The sequence below is a fragment of the Amphiprion ocellaris genome, chromosome 13, assembly GCF_022539595.1.
Source record: "Amphiprion ocellaris isolate individual 3 ecotype Okinawa chromosome 13, ASM2253959v1, whole genome shotgun sequence".
Taxonomy (NCBI): Eukaryota; Metazoa; Chordata; class Actinopteri; family Pomacentridae; genus Amphiprion; species Amphiprion ocellaris.
In genome coordinates, this window is record NC_072778.1 from 25,155,861 (window position 1) to 25,175,654 (window position 19,794).

The 19,794-nt window shown below is 37.7% G+C and overlaps 1 long non-coding RNA gene across 1 annotated transcript; it reads right to left on the reverse strand.

The window, feature by feature from the left end:
* Positions 1 to 17,770: 17,770 nt before the first annotated feature.
* On the reverse strand, positions 17,771 to 19,278 carry LOC129350349 (uncharacterized). The gene is made up of 2 exons (XR_008603709.1): positions 19,167 to 19,278; positions 17,771 to 18,263 (listed from the first exon to the last, which is right to left on the reverse strand). It is a non-coding gene; the product is annotated as an uncharacterized LOC129350349 (long non-coding RNA).
* Positions 19,279 to 19,794: the final 516 nt, after the last annotated feature.

A 19,794-nucleotide genomic window follows, 5' to 3' on the forward strand; every position in this document is an offset into this window, starting at 1 on the left:
AGTGTATTGCTAGCACATTTACAGTGCTTTAATAGGGTCAAGATGGTTGATCTGAAGAGTTGTTCACGATCGCAAACATGCCATTAAGCAGTGATCAGGATCAGCATCAGGAGTGGCAGCAGGGTGCTCGAGGGTTGAGAGAAAATGCCTTCTGCCTGGAAGATGTGGGTTAAGACCCTGTGCCAGTAATTATCTTCCCTGCTGAAGTGTCCTTTGAGCAAGACACTGAGACTGTACACACTTTAGGGACACTTCTCTTAGCAAGCCCTGACCTCTCTGAGGAGGGGAAGAATCAGAATGAGATCCCAGTGGGGATCAAATCATGGATCAAATGTTTGCATATAAATTGAATTACCATTTGTTGATTTTAAATTTAAACTGTTTTTAAAAAAATTGAGAAAATACTACAAATGTGACCACTTAGAAAATATGTATTCCATTTATTTGGCTCAAATCACAACTTGATTTGTTTTATAACGTTGAAATTGTCTCACACACTACCACAGAGTATTGAGGCCACCAAGTCAGAAACCTACAATAGGCGTACTTGAAATTAGTATGTGATGCTGCTCCACATATTGATGGTATTTGAGTTGATACAATCATGAGACTAAACCAAATTGTCAGAAGAAAAGCATGGATTGTGTTGATTTAAGGTGAAAGAATACTGAGCTTATTTCTGTTTGCAAGCCCAAAGATTTTGCCGTAAGATGCACACTACTCTGTGAGGAACGACTCATGGCGACACTTAATACCTGTGTATGTTTGTAAATAAATTGCTTTGCTTGTTCAATCAAAACAAGACTCAGACTCTTTTATTATTATTTTAGCTTTGCCTGAATCTAGACTGTATTAATTGAACAGAAACTGAATATGCTAATTTTAACTATATGTGGCTCTGTTAGTTAGTCCACCACTTTGGACAAAACTGAAATATCTACAGACAGTCATGGTTCCCAGTGGATGCTATTGATGATACCTGATTTTAAACCTTTTAGGAAAATCTACAGATGGGTTTGTCCAAAATGTACACATTCATGGTCACCAGAGGGGGCGGACTAATGACTGATGATCCACAGAGGCCTGTACTACAAAGCGAGATTAGAGGTACACTACCATTCAAAAGTTTGGACACACCTTCTTACTTAATGGTTTTTCTTTATTTTCATGACTATTTACATTGTAGATTCTCACTGAAGACATCAAAACTATGAATGAACCCATAAGAAATTATATAGTAAACAAAGTGAAATTTGTCAAAACATGTTTTATATTTCAGATTCTTCAAAGTAGCCACCCTTTGCTTTGATTACTGCTTTGCACACTCTTGGTATTCTCTCCATGGGCTTCAGGAGGCAGTCCCCTGAAATGGTTTTCACATCACAGTTGTGCCTTGTCAAGGTTCATTTGTGAAATTTCTTGCCTTCTTAGTATGGTTGGGACCATCAGTTGTGTTGTGTAGAAGTCAGGTTGGTACACAGTTACAGCCCTATTTGACAACCGTTAGAATCCATATTTTGGCAAGAACCAATCAGCTCAGTAAAGAGAAACAACATTACATCATTACTTTAAGAACTGAAGGTCAGTCAATCTGGAAAATTGCAAAAACTTTGAATGTATCCTCAAGTGCAGTTGCAAAAACCATCAAGCGCTACGATGAAACTGTCTCACATGAGGACCGCCCCAGGAAAGGAAGACCAAGAGTCACCTCTGCTTCTGAGGGCAAGTTCATTTGAGTCACCAGCCTCAGAAATGGCAAGTTAACAGCACCTGAGATTAGAGCCCAGATAAATGCCACACAGAGTTCTAGTAGCAAACACATCTCTACATCAACTGTTCAGAGGAGACTGAACCAATCAGGCCTTTATGGTCAAATAGCTGCTAAGAAACCACTACTAAGGAAAAGCAACAAGTAGAAGAGATTTGTTTGGGCCAAGAAACACAAGGAATGGACCAGTGGAAATCTGTGCTTTGGTCTGATGAGTCCAAATTTGAGGTCTTTGGTTCCACCTGCCGTGTCTTTGTGTGACACAGAAAAGGTGAATGGATGGTCTCTACATGCATGGTTCCCACCATGAAGCATGGAGGAGGAGGTGTGATGGTGTGGGGATGCTTTGCTGGTGACACTGTTGGGGATTCATTCAAAATTGAAGGCACACTGAACCAGCATGAATACCAAAGCATCCTGCAGTGACATACCATCACATCTGGTTTGCATTTAGTTGCATCATTATTCATTTTTCAACAGGACAATGATCCCAAACACACCTCCAGGCTGTGTAAGGACTATTTGATGAAGAAGGAGAGTGATGGAGTGCTGCGTCAGATGACCTGGCCTCCACAGTCACCTGACCTAAACCAATCCAGATGGTTTGGGATGAGATGGACCACAGAGTGAAAGCAAAAGGGCCAACAAGTGCTCAGCATCTCTGGGAACTCCTTCAAGACTGTTGGAAAACCATTTCAGGTGACTACCTTATGAAGCTCATGGAGAGAATGACTAGAATGTGGAAAGCAGTAATCAAAGCAAAGGGTGGCTATTTTGAAGACTAAAATATAAACGTTTTGACTTACTTCACACTTTCTTGTTTACTACATAATTCCATATGTGTTCATTCACAGTTTTGATGCCTTCAGTGAGAATCCACAATGTAAACAGTCATGAAAATAAAGAAAAACCATTAAATGAGAAGGTATGTCTAAACCGTTGGCTGGTAGTGTATGTTGAACCTATATGGAAGCAAATCAGACTCATCAGATTCTGAATTTTAAAAGCTGCTGAATTTCTTACTTTGAATTTTTTTGCATCAAAATTTCTTATGTGAATTTTTTATGCCTGAATTTAGCTCATCAAAATTCTAAAAACCAGTTAAAAATTCAATGTCTTCAAAATTCGCCATCAAAAAAATTCAATGTCTTCAAAATTCGCCATCAAAAAAATTCGATGTGTTCAAAATTCACCATCGAAAAATTCAATGTTCAAAATTCGCCATCAAAAAATTCAGTGTTCAAAATTCGCCATCAAAAAATTCAATGTTAAAAAATTCGCTGTCAAAAAATTCGCTGTTCACATCTGGGGGACTCAGGCGTAAACAATCGATCCTGGCCAAAATCGAACCAATGCCCAGCCAATCACGTGGCGCTCCTCCGGTCATGTGACGCAGACGGTTCACCTCACAAGACCGGGGTCAACCGGCTACCAGCATGAATGACGGCGCTTCAGTGAGTGTATTAATCCTTTTTGTCCTGTATGTGGTTTGTTTTTGTGAGAGTCAGTTAGCTGTAATGCATGCCGTTAGCTGCGCTAGCACAGCATTAGCCGCGCTAATACAGCGCTAGCACAGCGTTAGCCGCGCTAATACAACGCTAGCACAGCGCTATCACAGCGTTAGCCGCGCTAATACAACGCTAGCACAGCGCTAATACAGTGTTAGCCGCGCTAATACAGTGTTAGCCGCGCTAATACAGTGTTAGCCGCGCTAGCACAGTAATGAGGTCATACAGACAGCACGTTCTGCAGCTGGGTAGTTGAGTAACAATTTTATAAACGCACAAATGGGTGGAAGTGTGATTTATGCGCCCAAAAATGCAGTTAAGTCACAGAGCAGTAGGGTTGCCACCTTTCAGAAATGAAAATAAAGGACGCCCACCACGGCTCCTTGGGGCCACAGTTCAGTAAAATCGGAAGGATATTCACAGATTCAGAATTCCACCATTAATAACTCATTATAAATGATGCCTCTTTTCCATCGCTGTAAGGTAGACAATGTGCTACAAGCCTCGTTTTATCAAAAGTAGCTGTCTTTCAAGCTGCAGAAATAACATTGGTGTCAACAGGAGCCAGTTGAAGGCTGCAGTGATTTTGGTGACACTACAGTGTATCAGAGAGAAGCTATTGAATATTTGTCTCTCTTTGCTGTTGCAGCAGTTTTGCAATTTGCACACGGTCCCTGTTCACTCCATAGACATCAATGGTATTCGTGCAGCTTGAAAGACAGCTACTGTTGATAAAACTGGGCTTGTAGCACATTGTCTACCTTACAACGGTGGGAAAGAGGCATCGTTTATGTTTTGACCAGTGTTGCCAACTCCTCAGTAAGGAAAGTAGCTATTGGCTGTCCTAAAAGTCACTAGAAGTCGCTAAATGATGTCATCGCCTAATTTGCATAATTTCCCGTTTGCATGTAATTGTAATCAACATTGTGGGAGAGACAAAAAGTGAGTTTAAAATACCCAAAATATGTTTCTGAACTAGAGGCTAAATGCAGTGATTTATTTTAGTGTGACAGTGAAGAAACATTTTCATTTCCATCCCGCTCTGTGAGCAGGACGGGATCTGCAGAGACTTTGATTCATCTGCCGTCTGGACATGGAGTGATGTGGGTCTCCTCTAATTAGACAGTGGGATGCTGCAGGTCACTAGACTGACCGGCTGTGCTTTGGGAAGGGGAGGAGCTCACAGCGCCACCTGCTGCTCGTTGAGGACAGTAACTGCAGAACGATCCGAGCTTTCATGTCAGACAGGGGCGGATCCAGATTAATTTTAGTGGGGGGCAGGGGGCACGGGGGGTACAACAGATATTTTGGGGGGGGGTTGTAAGTTTTAAAGCTGCTACCGACCTCTCGCTTTTACAAAGTTTTTTTTCATGGTTTTTTTTTGGCTCTTTAACCCAATAGGAAAGCTGTATATGACCTTTTCATTTTGGACTGTTAACATTCAAATTATGATGGACTTGTTTCCTTATTTATGTGAATTACAACATCATTAGCTGCAACATCTGCCTGTTCTGTAAAACTGGTAGCTCAACGACAGCATCCTGAGGGCAATTAAGTGACAAATATTGTGCAAGAACAGCACTATTACAACCCTGACGATTTCCACTTCTTAGAATGTTTACTGCCAATTATCACACATAAAACAAGAAATAATATTCTGTACTAATACTTCTGTACTAGCCAATACACAGTGAATAAATATTATCTGAAAGTCGGGTTATTGTTTTTTATCAGCACAATACAAAAAGATTCATGTTAGACATATTCCAGTTAAGACTAGAATATCATGATTTATGTAAATTTACCTCAATAATATGAATGTTCAGGTTAAGATTGTACAGTGATATTTATTATGTAAGTTTAACTGATTAAATTTAATGACTCTGCACTACAATATTATTTATTATTTAGATTTACATCATGATTATAATATTTAGGGTCAGACAACAGTATTAAGATTAAGAAGTCAAATATTCTATAAAATGTAAATACACTGAACTCATTTGGATATATTTAAGTGAGACTCTACAATATTCTTTGACACAAATCTATCTAAATCAAAATTTTAATCATTTTTACTCTAAACATTTACTGGACTGATTTAAACATTAAAATCACTCCTTTCTAATCCTCTGCTGTACGTTCAAACCTGAGGCCTTAAATAGAAACACAAGTATCTGTTTGAAGGAACTTCTGCAGAGTCCTGGTTCCAGAACATGATGATAGAATTATAGACAAACTTTAACAAAAGCTGCCTGAGAGTTTACAGGTTTTTATGTTGGATTTCTTCAGTAATTTAATGAGAGTTATCAGCAAAAATCAAGTGTTCATTTGATGAACTTCATTTCCTAAAACATCCAGAATTGGAGCTCATATCTTTGGCAGCTGTAAAGTTTCTGCTCCTTCAAAGTTCACAACACAATGAATGAATTCCTAAAACACTCTCAATGCTGGAGAGCAATGTTCCCTGTAATTTTTCCTGAGTCTGAGCAAACACACAAACTCCCTGAGCGTCCCTTGGACCACTGTGAGCAACATCAGACGTGTGCACTGTGGTCACACCAGCATCACATCCATTCAAGTTACATGGTTCATTAAAAGAATCAAATTACAGCATTTACATTTCTGTTAAAACACTTTGTCAACAGGAGCCAGTTGAAGGCTGCAGTGATTTTAGTGACACTACAATGTATAAGAGTGAAGTTATTGAATATTTGTCTCTCTTTACTGTTGCAGCGATTTTGCAAATTGCAGACGGACCCTGTTCACTCCATAGACACCAATGTTATTCCTGTAGCTTGAAAGACAGCTACTTTTGATAAAACTGGGCTTGTAGCACATTGTCTGCCTTGCAACAATGGGAAAGAGGCACCGTTTATGTTTTGACAACCTATATCTAATGAGTTATTGATGCTGGAAGTCCGAATCTGTGAATATCTTTCCAACTTTACTGAACTTGGGGCCACTACCACCTAAGGAGTGATATATTTAATTTTGAAAAAAGCATTTAGCCATACTTAAAGCTTTAAGTGCTTTATTAACACGGAACTAAAAATGTTGTATTGTTTTATTATCACAGGTTCTGTCTGAACAGAAGTGGCATCATTTTAAACAGTGAAATCAAACTAACAAAATGTAATGACCAACCAGTGAGCAATATTGGATTCTGCAAAAACATAAACAACTTTTTTAAAAATCTAAATCTTATCTAAACACAGTTAATGTATTAACTTATATTTGTGTGTATGCATGTATTTATTGATTTATTTAGTACTGTTAACATATCACAGTTCTGAGTGAGTTTTTCTTAAGATAGGCAAAGGCCATTTATTGATTACATATTGGCTGTTAAATGTTTATTAAAAACTAAAAAGCATTTTAAATAAAACAATTCAATTCAATTCAATTCAATTCAATTTTATTTATATAGCACCAATTACAGTCAAATTGTCTCGAGACGCTTTACAGAACCAATATGCCTGACCCCCAGAGCAAGCCAAAAGGCGACAGTGGCAAGGAAAACACCCTTTTAACAGGGAAAAAAACCTCGAGCAGAACCCGGCTCTAATGTGGGGGGACCCATCTGCTGCTGGCCGGGCGGGTTGACTTAGGCATTTATTGAGTCACTAAAATATTGTAGAGTACAGACCACATCAGCATGATTATAAGCATCCTCTGGTAAATTAACAACCAGACACTGATGTCTCTCACCATATGGACTTCAGGAGATGACTGGGGGATGATAAACTGTGACCTACTGGTTGGGTTCTCTCTGTTCTCATGTTTCTTACATGTTTGTCCCCTGACAGCCGGGTCCTAATGTTTTTTGAGCAACACACCATACTATGACTTTTTTACAATGATGGTTCTACTATGGAACCAGTTTGACATGTTCAGGCGTTCTTTGTGTGAAAACAGAGATTTCAGGTATCAGAAGGTGGTTTTCAACTTTCTTTATTAACTTTCTGCTTCAACTTTAAATTAAATTTCCTTCACTAACCCAGCCCTCTGGACTTCCAGTAAGCTGTGTTCCTATTGGCTGTCCAGGTGGCTGTGTTCCTATTGGCTGTCCAGGTGGCTGATTGGTGTTATCAGGAACACCTGAGCAGCTCAGTGTCTTCCTGCTTTATTTAGCTGCAGCCAAACATTTCCTCTGCTTCTCTTCACCAGTGAACTGGGTTTGACTCTGTTGCTGTAGTTTGTTCTTTAGGCGTTGGCTTGCAGCTTCCAGCAGTAAAATCGTCTTTAATGTGTTTCTTGGTGTGTTTTAGGGCTTTGTACTGGATAGTTGTCTTGGTAAATGAGGTTCTTTAGCCACAGTTAGCACATGGTGCTAATGTGTGCAGTGATTAGTGGATCTGATGCAGCTGAGTTGTGTCTTTATCTTGGCTGTAGTGAGTCTTTCGAGGTTTTTGGTCAGATACATTCTGTATTCATGTTTGTGAACCAGCGTTGGTTGTCCAGAAGGTAAGAGTTCCTGTCCTGATTCTCTGTTCTCAGAGGTTCTCTGGTAGGCTGCAGGAGACTTTAGCGTTTGGGTTGTGCTAGTTTGGTTTTTGTACGGTTTCATCTGGATGACTATCTTGAGGCCCCTCCATGTGGTTTAGTGAGGTTTTCTGGAACAGTTCTACAAAGCAACCTGCAGCAGAAGAGCCTTTGAGAGTTTTTAGGAAGTTCTGGAGAGCAGACTTTAGAGCAGCAGAAACATTTGTCAGCAGTTTGAGCAGGAGAAGGTGAGCTTCAGAGTAGAAATGAGATGGAAACCTTCTTGACCCGTGTGGTGAGGTCCTGTACCAAGAGTTTGAGCAGGTTGTGAAGAGTCTGTAGTTCTTTGGTCTGAAAGCACAAGAAGAGTCGACTCATTAAAGGAGAAAACAGGAGATATTGTTGGTTCTTCTGTCGCTCTGCAGTTTCCTTAGACTGAATATCAAGTTTATATTTTAAATGATTTCCCATGTGAGCCCAAGAAGACTTCAATAAACTCCCTCCATCCCCTGGACACAACATATTTTATTACCATGTTAAATCTTTTTTTTAAATATGTTTTTTGTTTTAATCACAGTTTTAGCATAGTTTTTTCTCTTTTTTCAGTTTTGTCATCTGTGTAAAAGGTGCTGAACAAATAAAGCTCAATTGATAAACTGAATAATTGACTAACTCATGATTGTGACAACAGAAGTATTTTCATTGTGATTTAAGGGTTTGTTTCATTTCTAAGGTTGAGGTTAAAATCTTGACAGAAAAAAAGATTAAAGAAATAAACTACATTTTAAAAAAGCAATTAAATCAAAGGAAAAAAATAATACAGTAAACTTTTAAAAAGTTTTTTATTAATAAGATTTAATTTTCTAATTAAACATTTAATTTTGTAATTAAATGTTTTGTCTTTTTAAAGGTTTAATGATCCAATTAAATGTTTTGCATTTTTTAAAATGTTTAACCTTCTTCTTGTTGAATTGTATTTTTTAAATGTTTAATTCTGGAAAATATTTTATCTGTAATTTTGAATATTTGTATTTTAAAAATTTTGTTCAATTTCATAATGACATGTATTGTATCTTGTTGAATTATCTAATTCAATATTTTGTCTGTTTAATAGAGTTAAACATTAAATACAATTAAATTATATATACATATACCACCTTTTAATGTTTAGTTTTCTTTTTAAATGCTTCATTGTATTTTCTGTTTAATTCCTATTTGAAGTTTTATTGTCTTTAAGATTTAATTTTCTAATTAAACATTTAATTTTGTAATTAAATGTTTTGTCTTTTTAAAGGTTTAATACTCTAATTAAATGTTTTGTCTTTTTAAAGGTTTAATGATCCAATTAAATGTTTTGCATTTTTTAAAATGTTTAACCTTCTTCTTGTTGAATTGTATTTTTTAAATGTTTAATTCTGGAAAATATTTTATCTGTAATTTTGAATATTTGTATTTTAAAAATTTTGTTTTCATTTCATAATGACATGTATATTGCTGAATTATCTCATTCAATATTTTGTCTGTTTATATAATTAATTGTAATTAATGTTTAACTCTATTAAACAGACAAAATATTGAATGAGATAATTCAGCAATATACAATACATGTCATTATGAAATGAAACAAAATTTTTTAAAATACAAATATTCAAAATTACAGATAAAATATTTTCCAGAATTAAACATTTAAAAAATACAATTAAACAAGAAGAATGTTAAACATTTTTAAAAATGCAAAACAATTAATTGAATCATTAAACCTTTAAAAAGACATGACATGGGTACTTGTATAGCTCAACGGGTTAAGCGAGTGACCAATGTACAGGGGCTGGTCTCTGACGCAGAGGCTCAGGTTCGAATCCCACTCCTGACCCTTTGCTGCATGTCTTCCACCCGACTCTTTTCCCCCGTTTCCTGTTTGTCTCTCACTACGCCTATCCAAAAAAAGCTAAAAAAAAGGCCCACCCCCCCCAAAAAAAAGACAAAAACATTTAATTAAAAAATTAAATGTTTAATTAGAAAATTACATCTTAAAGACAATAAAACTTCAAATAGGAATTACACAGAAAATACAATGAAGCATTTAAAAAGAAAATTAAACATTAAAAGGTGGTAAAACATTTAAAAAGAAAAACCTTAAAGATTTAATCAAAACATTAAATATTGGGAAAGAAAAAGAAACTCAAACAAGCCGATAAAGCATTTAAAAAAACAAACATTAAAAAACAAAACATTTGGAAATCAAATCAGACATTAGAAAAGAATAAAAGGTGAGAAAAGAGCAAAACTAAACGTTTAAGAAGAATCAAACTAAAGACGAAACATTTCAAAAGACACCAGTTAGACTTTAGAAATCAAATTAAACAGAAGAGACAATAAAACGATCAAAAAGAGCAAAAACAGATAAAGTTCTGAAAGCGTTTTCTAGTCTGAAATGAAAACATCAAGTTGTTTCTTCAAACATTTCCTCTTTCTATGTTCTTGGTTTGATTGTGGATAGATTTACTAAGAACTCATTTCAGAAAACTGCTTTCCAGATAAAGTCTACTAGTAGTTGAAGGCATTTATCAAACTAATGTTACCTTCTGATCTCCATAAACTTTACTGTTCAGTGAAGAGAATCAAAGTTTGTTGAGGATTTCTAAAAAACCTACAGGTGAAGGTCTGAGAAGAACTCAGATGGATGGTCTAAATGTGAAATCAAGACTCATGGTCACAAGTTTTAAGGCTTCTGTTAACCATAAAGTTCAAACTAACAGAGAACTACAGAGAAACTTTTAAAATTTTCAGTCCTCAGACTGTCTGAAGGTTCAAACTAAAAGAGAACTACTCAGGAACTTAGAAGATTTCAGTCCTCAGACTGTCTGTCTCAATCGTACGACGTAGTGTTGTAACTTGTATGCAGCACAGTGAGCCGGCATACTTGTTGTTTCCGTTTTCACGCCGTCTACATCAACGGAATGCACTGAAACTTTGCCCCCTCTAGCTTAGCCTCGCAGTAGCACGCAGCTCAAAGGGGCGTGTCCTATCTACTCATTCATATCTATGAGCAACAACGGATGGCTGCACATAAGGACGCCTGACGTTGATTAGCTTGCGTAAATACCATTATATACAGTCTATGGTAAATACGTATGTGAATCGCATCATTGGCTGCAGGCAGCCAGTCACCGGTCACTCACTGACTCACACTGAAAAATAGCACAGAATGAATTGTTACGTGTTATTTTATTTACAATTTAGGTTGGATTTTTTTTTTGTGCGCAGCGCAGATTTCTGTGCGCGGAGACAGTGTCAGCATTGCGCAATTGCGCATGCGCGCAGCTTAGAGGGAACAGTGCTGGAGAGTGTTTGTGATGCTGAAGCAGTGACCAGTTTTTCTGTTTCTTCTCTGGAGAGGCACAATGAGGGACGTCTGCAGCGACTGAGAAAGAGTCTCACCACATCCTGACATGAGGAAAAAGACTTTATTGAAGACTGCAATGAGAAAAACTATCAGACAGCAGACGGCTGCATTCAAGGTGAGCTCTGAACATTTGATCTGGAACAGGAATTCAATAACGGCAGCATGAGCTTCATTTCAGTCTGTAGCTGCTGAATTCATGGATGAATCATCTGGCACTAGAGAAGAAGACCATCAACATCCACGTCAGCTGATGGAGGTCCAAGAGTCTCACCCAACAAACAACCTACAGAGTGAAGACCTCGAATCTGATTGGACGGCCCCTATTCAGCCACATGTGTGAACAAATGCCTCTAAGCTGATTTGTTTTCTAAAATAAATCTAGTTTGAGTCCTAATCTATGCCTGTGTGTTTGCTTCTTTACACCGCTGTTAACAGTTTAGGCTGTTAGATTGTTCCAGACAAGTACAAGATTGTTCAGAGCCGTTCTACCATGAGCCTGACAGGAAGAACTCCAAAGCTACTGAATGTTCCTGTGGTCCCTCAAGGCTACAGGAGGAGCCTACGAGGACGAGCCGGTCCACCTGATGGCGGCCAGTCGCTGCGGTTCAAAGCCAACACCGACTACGTGGACTTCTACTGGACCACATGGAGGCCTTCAAACCGGACCAACAAGTTCAGCGACTCCCCGACTCGTGGGTCTGAGGACGCTGCCGAGCCTCGGTCCAGCCGGCCTCCTGTCTGTGGGGTGTTTTTGAGTGCTGGAGAGGTTTGTGGGATAGGATAGTGATCGTTCTGTGTTGAAACAGCAGCTTTGGACCTCACTAACGCCGGGAAAAAACCAAGAGCTCCTTTATATGTGACTTCCACAGAAAACAAACTGATGAAATAAAGTTTGCCAGGGTTCTGACCTGATAACAGATTATTAAATAATGAAAGTAACGTTTAAAATATTTCCTTTAAACTAGGGTCTACATTTCCTTTACACTGACTTCTTGGTATATGTACAAGTATTTGGGTGGAATATACCATTAAGCCCAATGTTCAAAGGGTTCTTCTGGGAATATACCATTAAAACCAACCTTTTAGGTAAATGTTCCAGATGTTGGTAGAATATACCATCAGATAAACCTTTTAGGTCTACATTGGAAGATTTTAGAGTAGAATATTACTCCAAACCATCCTTTAGGTCTACATTTAAGGTGGAATACTCCTTTACACCAAGATTTTTTGGTACATCCTGAAGATTTTGGGTGGAATATTCCTTTGAACGAACTTTATAAGTTTATGTTCAAGGATGTTGGGTGGAATATACCACCTGTTTTTGTGTTGCTCCTTGGCGACCCTAGACAGCCGGGTCCTAATGTTTTTTGAGCAACACACCATACTATGATGTTTTTACAATGATGGTTCTACTATGAACCAGTTTGACATGTTCAGGTGTTCTTTGTGTGAAAACTCAGAGATTTCAGGTATCAGAGGTGGTTTTCAACTTTCTTTGTTAACTTTCTGCTTCAACTTTAAAACTAAATTTCCTTCACTAACCCAGCCCTCTGGACTTCCCAGTAAGCTGTGTTCCTATTGGCTGTCCAGGTGGCTGCTTGGTGTTATCAGGAACACCTGAGCAGCTCAGTGTCTTCCTGCTTTATTTAGCTGCAGACAAACATTTCCTCTGCTTCTCTTCACCACTGAACGGGTTTGGCTCCGTTGCTTTAGTCTGTTCATTAGGCGTTGGCTTGCAGCTTCCAGCAGTAAAATCATCTTTAATGTGTTTCTTGGTGTGTTTTAGGGCTTTGTACTGGATAGTTGTCTTGGTAAATGTGGTTCTTTAGCCACAGTTAGCACATGGTGCTAATGTGTGCAGTGATTAGTGGATTTGGTGCAGCTGAGTTGTGTCTTTATCTTGGCTGTAGTGAGTCTTCAGAGGTTTTTGGTCAGACACATTCTGTATTCTTGTTTGTGAACCAGCGTTGGTTGTCCAGAAGGTAAGAGTTCCTGTCCTGATTCTCTGTTCTCAGAGGTTCTCTGGTAGGCTGCAGGAGACTTTAGCGTTTGGGTTGTGCTAGTTTGGTTTTTGTACGGTTTCATTTGGACGACTATCTTGAGGCCCCTCCATGTGGTTTAGTGAGGTTTTCTGGAACAGTTCTACAAAGCAACCTGCAGCAGAAGAGACTTTGAGAGTTTTTAGGAAGTTCTGGAGACCAGACTTTAGAGCAGCAGAAACATTTGTCAGCAGTTTGAGCAGGAGAAGGTGAGCTTCAGAGTAGAAATGAGACAGAAACCTTCTTGACCCGTGTGGTGAGGTCCTGTACCAAGAGTTTGAGCAGGTTGTGAAGAGTCTGTAGTTCTTTGGTCTGAAAGCACAAGAAGAGTCGACTCATTAAAGGAGAAAACAGGAGATATTGTTGGTTCTTCTGTCACTCTGCAGTTTCCTTAGACTGAATATCAAGTTTATATTTTAAATGATTTACCATGTGAGCCCAAGAAGACTTCAATAAACTCCCTCCATCCCCTGGACACAACATATTTTATTACCATGTTAAATCTTTTTTTTTAAAATATGTTTTTGAGTTTTAATCATAGTTTTAGCATAGTTTTTTCTCTTTGCTTGTTTAGTTTTGTCATCTGTGTGAAAGGTGCTAAACAAATAAAGCTGAATTGATAAACTGAATAATTGACTAACTCATGATTGTGACAACAGAAGTATTTTCATTGTGATTTAAGGGTTTGTTTCATTTCTAAGGTTGAGGTTAAAATCTTGACAGAAAAAAAGATTAAAGAAATAAACTACATTTAAAAAAGCAATTAAATCAAAGGAAAAAACATTTAATACAACAAAACTTTTAAAAAGAAAATTAAACATTAAATACAATTAAATTATATTAAACAGACAAAATAATTAAATTAAACAGAAGATACAAAATGTAATTATGAAATTAAACAAATTTATTAAACAAAAATATGAAACATTAAAGATTAAATATTTTAGATAATTAAACATTTAAAAAATAAAATTAAACAAGAATATTAAACATTTTTTAAAAATACAAAACATTAAATTAGATTATTAAACCTTTAAAAATACAAAACATTGAATTAAAAATTAAATGTTTAATTGGAAAATTAAATCTTAAAGACAATAAAACTTTAAATAGGAATTAAACAGAAAATACAATGAAGCATTTAAAAAGAAAATTAAACATTAAAAGGTGGTAAAACATTTAAAAAGAAAAACCTTAAAGATTTAATCGAAAAATTAAACACTGGGAAAGAAAAGGAAATTTTTCAAACAAGCCGATAAAACATTTGAAAAAAACAATTAAACATTAAAAAGACAAAACATTTGGAAATCAAATCAGACATTAGAAAAGAATAAAAGGTGAGAAAAGAGCAAAACTAAACATTTAAGAAGAATCAAACTAAAGACAAAACATTTGAAAAGACACCAGTTAGACTTTAGAAGATCAAATTAAACAGAAGAAACAATAAAATGATCAAAAGAGCAAAAACAGATAAAGGTCTTAAAGCGTTTTCTAGTCTGAAATGAAAACATCAAGTTGTTTCTTCAAACATTTCCTCTTTCTATGTTCTTGGTTTGATTGTGGACAGATTTACTAAGAACTCATTTCAGAAAACTGCTTTCCAGATAAAGTCTACTAGTAGTTGAAGGCATTTATCAAACTAATGTTACCTTCTGATCTCCACAAACTTTACTGTTCAGTGAAGAGAATCAAAGTTTGTTGAGGGTTTCTAAAAAACCCACAGGTGAAGGTCTGAGAAGAGCTCAGATGGATGATCTAAATGTGAAATCAAGACTCATGGTCACAAGTTTTAAGGCTTCTGTTAACCAGAAAGTTCAAACTAACAGAGAAGTACTGAGAAACTTTTAAAACTTCAGTCCTCAGACTGTCTGAAGGTTCAAACTAACAGAGAACTACTCAAGAACTTAGAAGATTTCAGTGCTTGGACTGTCTGAAGGTTCAAACTAACAGAGAACTGCTCAAGAACTTCTAAGATTTCAGCCCTCAGACTGTCTGAAGGTTCAAACTAACAGAGAACTACTGTGGGACTTAGAAAATTTCAGCCCTCAGACTGTGTGAAAGCTCAGGTCCTGAGGACTCGGGAGGTGTGGAGGCTTTGGAAAGTCTTGGAACTGAGGGTTCCACCCTCCAGCACAAAGGCTGAAGCCCAACCTCCTGAGAAAAACGGTCGAGTCAAGACCCAAGTTAAAAAAAAAACTCGAAAACGACAAAAAATAGATGATAAATGCGCAAAAAAAAGGAGAATTAGTATCTGAGCGAGTAGCTCAGGGGGATAAGAAGAGGACTACCAAGTGGAAGGTCGCAGGTTCAAGACCCACCACCGGCATTTTCTTTCTTTGTCTTTGTCAGGATTTTGATAAAATTTAAGAAGTGTCTGGTCTTGAACCAGCGACCTGCAGCTCCATAGGCAAATCCTTAACTCACTGAGCTACAGATCAGATGAAAAGAAATAAATTCGTCGTCCCTTTGGCATCGTAGTTTCCAAGTGACCACATGGGTGGAGCCAAGGCGGAGTCTGGGTGGAGTCAGGGCGGAGAGTAGGCGGGGAGGTGGGTGGCGGCCTCCCCCCTCTACTCCCCCACCTCCCCCACCACCCACCACACCTTCCCCCGCCCGACGAGTTCTTCGAGTCTCCACGAGTTCTTCGAGTCTCGACGGGTTTTCCCGAGTTTCTGGAGTTTCCACCAGGTCGGAGGCAGAACAAGTTGTCATGAAGAGGTGTTGAAGTCGGCCAGGATGGACTGACTTTTTACAGCGACTAGAAGGAAGACCACTAGAAGAGCAGGTCTTTAACCACCATCCATAAAATCCATGGAGTCGCTCCAGAGAAATGAAGGGAGGTCAACTTTTATCAACCTCCATCCAGATGTTCAACTTGATATCTTTACTTTGACATTTTTAGCACCACAAACCTTTAGTATCACACTTTATCATTTATTAGGACTTTAATGGAATCCACCAGCAGATTTAGTTTTTGTTGAGAAACTTTATTCTTGTCATCGTGGGACTGCAGTATTTAAAACTGTTCCTTCTATTTGACCTCATGTTTATTAGTTTTAGTGGAGAAAGTTATTTTAGTTGTCGATTAGTCTCTTAAAAACCAAATAATAAATTGGATTAGTCAAGAGGTTTAAATTTCTTACTTTGTCATATTTTAAATGTGACAGAAAATGGAAAAATAAAGTGTCTTGAGACAATTTGACCTGTAATTGGCGTTATATAAATAAAATTGAATTAAAATTGTATGTATCTTGTAATGTTGGAGTAATTCAGCCATATATGTTGGAAAACACATTTTCTTTGACCATTAATCTGTTGATTGTTTTCTCCAGTAATTCATTTCTTGTTTTGGTTTATAAAATGTCAAACCCAAATATATTCAGTTTACTGTCATAAAAACCAAAAAGATTTACATTCATGATGCAGGAATCAGGCAGTTTTTCACTTTTTATCTTAGTTTAGTCAGAAAGATAGTTGATAATGTGTGAATTGTTGCAGCTTGTGAGCTGTAAAAGGTTTTAATCTTTGGGGCCGAGTGTCAAAAAACATTTAGAAACCAACATCCACGAAACACTCAACAAAGATTTGAACATCATTAAAGGGAAATCCAACTTTTGCATGACAATGTCTAATGAAAGGACATTTATTTCCAACGTAAATGTGTGATATTCATCCTCTGGAGCTTTCTCTTCACATCGTCTTCCACCTGGACTGGTTTGGTCGGGAGCATGTGCAACAAACATTTGAAAAACTGCACTTTAACATCAATAAATGACACTGAAGTTTAATCTCTACATAAATGAGACTGAGTCTGGATGTGCTGCTCTGTCATTAACTCCTAAGTTTAGGGAAAGTTCAAACAAAAGAGGACAGTTCAGATAAGACTTGAGAATGAGCTTATTTTGAACAAACATCTCAGACTTTCTGAGCTTCAGCACCTCTAGCAAGATAATTTAACAACAAGCAACTCAAGAGATCCAGAAGTTGGAGAGAGTTAGCTTTAGCTGAGCCAAAGAACACGTGGGACGCTAACCTAGCAAACATTTCAGACTTTTCTCTGTGAATTCTGAGAAATAATTTCCTATTTAATGACAGCTACACATCTTAACTCAGTCTCATTAAAACAGACTCTAATTCAGTGTCATCCATCCATATTAAAGTGCAGTTACCCAAAATGTTTGTTGCATGAGCTCCAACAAAACCTGTCCAGGTGGAAGGCCACGTTGACAAACAGGAAGTGGAAGATTCCAAGCAGATTTATAGAAGGGGGAACCGGACTGTACTAAGTGTGGTTGAGTATAGAGGGGTGTTTTGTGGGTTTTTAAGGCTGATAATGATTATTAGTGAAACATTTGGAGTAGATATTCATTTGCAGTAAATGAAAATATTTAAAATCTTGGAGTTAAACTTAGAACACAAACTCTAACAGAAAACTTTGTTGATACGTTTTTGTTTTGTTTACAAATGTTAAGTTAAAGGAGTTTTATTCGTGACGTATAGCCAATCAAATCACTCCAGAAGACAGAGGGACCACAGGTAGATAAAGGTTCAGAGCCAAAGTAGCGCCATTTTTAAATGTATTTATTACCATAAATCAGCAAAAAAAATAAAATACTGATAATCAGTAAATCAGTCAGCCCACAATTACTACAATTCTACAATGTATGTCTCTTTCCTTTGACTTGTTATTTGTACAATATACGATGTATATGATGGTGTTTTTTCATACCAAAGGCTATACTATGATGTTTTCTAAGAGACATACGATGCTTCTCTGTTTGTTCTGGCCCTGGACCGCTGTTGTTTTCTGGATTGTACTCAGCTGCATGCCTTCGTCCACCAGGCCTCCGTTGACTCGTCCCGCCTGCCGTCTCTGGAGCTGAAGCTGGACTGGAACAGACCAAAGTACAGTCCAATCACGATGCCAGCTGCCTCTCAAAAGGCTCCTTCATCTGGCAGGTGGCGGCACTTCTTCTGAGGGGAAGCTGAGCTGGACCGGCAGAACTTTGGAGATGTGTTCCAGTGGTTGGTGGATGTGTGGGGAGATAGAGAGGGACCTTTGAATTGTTCAGAAAGGAAAACAGGGAACCCATTGGTAGTTTTAGTTTAGGGTGCTACTGCGGTGTGTTTTGGGGTTTTAGGAGGTGAACAGGAAGAGTTTTTTTTGGTATTGATTATCTTTTACTTTGTTCCTGGTTGGAATGCCCATCAATGTCAATGTGAAGTTCACTTTTAGTTCTGTTTATTTATTTTTGTTTTACTAACACCCATTTGCTTTTAACCCCCTCACATGTTGTGTTGTTGTAAACTTAGTCTTTCAAATAAATACTCGTCAAACCCTCTGGAAACCAGCGTTTGTACTGTTTTTGTGTTGCTCCTCACCTACTTCAGACAGCTGGGACACAACAACGTTTTGTGGACTAAAGGCTTTTCTATGACGTTTTTAGAGCGACATGCTATAACGTTTTCTGAGTGACATGCTATACTATGATGTTTTTAGACCAAAGGCTATAATATGACGTTTTTTGGGCGACATGTTATACTATGACATTTTTAGACCAAAGGCTATACCATGACATTTGTTGGACGACATGCTATACTATGACGTTTTTAGAGCGACATGCTACACTACGAGATTTTTAGAGCGACATGCTATACTATGATGTTTTTTAGCAACATATAATAATTTGAACAGTTTTAAAAATTACTATACTTTTACTTGTGCAATGAAATATTATTCTTTTTAGGCAAAGGCCATGTTTGATTACATATAGGCTATTAAATAAATGTTTATTAAAAACTAAAAAGTATTTAAAAAATAATAACCAACTTAGGCATTTACTGAGTCACTAAAATAGTGTAGTCTGCGGCCACATCAGCATTATTATAAGCATCCTCTGGTAAATTCACAACCATATACTGTAGGAAATCTAGGTGATCTCATTATGATGTCCACTTACCATATGGACTTCAGGAGATGATTAGATGATGATAAACTGTGACCTGCTGGTTGGGTTCTCTCTGTTCTCATATTTTCTCAGTGTTTGTCTCCTGATGCTGCCTTACTTCAGCCAGTCTATGAGCAACAGAAAACCATCCATTGCCAGGGGTTCCACTCTTCCCACTCCAGTCTGTACATTTGCAAACGTTTTTGCTTCTTTAGACGTGGTGGAGTTTCAGGTGTAGACATTTTTAAACGTGCGGGTGCAGCAGCGTCTGTAACCTGGCAACCAGAGACAGGACCATAGGACCGGACACACAGAGACGTCTGAAGTCTGTCCACTGGACCTGGCATCGGGTCCTCGCTACAAAGGTCCTACGAAGATGACATTGGCTGCCCTTAATATTTCCTGTGTTTTATTTTATTTATTATGTAGTTTTGATGAGTGTGTGACAGACGTGTACGGGGCATTTACGAAAATACGGAACAACTTGCGTCCCGTATTGATTCAATACGGGACGCAACAATTAATTGTCGAATAAAGGACGTTTCCGTATTTTAAGGGACGGATGGCAACCCTACAGAGCAGTGTAAAGAAACTGGTCACCTAGCAAACTGAATTAGTCTAGGGAACACTTTGTTTATTA